A 1,260-nucleotide genomic window follows, 5' to 3' on the forward strand; every position below is an offset into this window, starting at 1 on the left:
GACTCCGCAACTTGAAACTTCACAACTAGAAACTCTGCTATTAAAAAATCCGCAACTAGAAACTCCGCAACTAGAAACTCCACAACTTAAAACTCCACAACTAGATACTCCACAACTGGAAACTTTACAATTAGATACTTCACAACTAGAAACTCCACAACTAGATACTTCACAACTGGAAACTCCACAACTAGAAACTCCACAACTAGAGACTCCACAACTCGAATCTCAACAACTAGAAACTCCAGTACTAGAAACTCCACAACCACAGACGCCCCAACTCCACAACTAGAAACTCCACAACATTAAACTCCAACAAGATAGTCCACAACTAGAAACTCCACAACTGGAGACTCCACAAGTGGAAACTCCACAACTAGAGACTCCACAACTAGAACCTCCACAACTAGAGATTCCGCAACTAGAGACTCCACCACTAGAAACTCCACAACTACAAATTCCACAACCAGAAACTCCACAACTAGAAACTCCGCAACTAGAAACTCCGCAACTAGAGACTCACCAACTAGAAACTCCACAACTAGAAACTCCACAACTACAAACTCCACAAATACAGACTCGGCAACTAGAAATTCCATATCTAGAAACTCCACAACTAAAAACTGCAAAACTAGAGACTTATCATTTAGAAACTCAACAACTAGAAACTCCACAACTAAAAACTCCACAACTGAAAACTCCACAACTTGAGACTCCGCAACTTGAAACTTCACAACTAGAAACTCTGCTATTAAAATTCCGCAACTAGAAACTCCGCAACTAGAAACTCCACAACTAGATACTCCACAACTGGAAACTTTACAACTAGATACTTCACAACTGGAAACTCCACAACTAGATACTCCACAACTAGAAACTCCACAACTAGAAACTCCCCAACTAGAGACTCCACAACTCAAATCTCCACAACTAGAAACTCCAGTACTAGAAACTCCACAACTAGAAACTCGGCAGCTAGAAACTACACAACTAGAGACTCCACAACTAGAAACTCCACAACTAGAAACTCCAAAACTAGAAACTCCACAACTGAAAACTCCACAACTAGAAACTCCACAACTGAAAACTCCACAACTGGAAACTCCACAACTAGAGACTCCGCAACTAGAAACTCCACAACCAGAAACTCCACAACTAGAGACTCCGTAACTAGAAACTCCACAACTAGAAATTCCACAACTAGAAACTCCACAACTAGAAACTCTGCAACTAGAGACTCCACAACTAGAAACTCCACAA

The sequence above is a fragment of the Rhipicephalus microplus genome, unplaced genomic scaffold (genome assembly GCF_043290135.1).
Source record: "Rhipicephalus microplus isolate Deutch F79 unplaced genomic scaffold, USDA_Rmic scaffold_138, whole genome shotgun sequence".
NCBI lineage: Eukaryota > Metazoa > Arthropoda > Arachnida > Ixodida > Ixodidae > Rhipicephalus > Rhipicephalus microplus.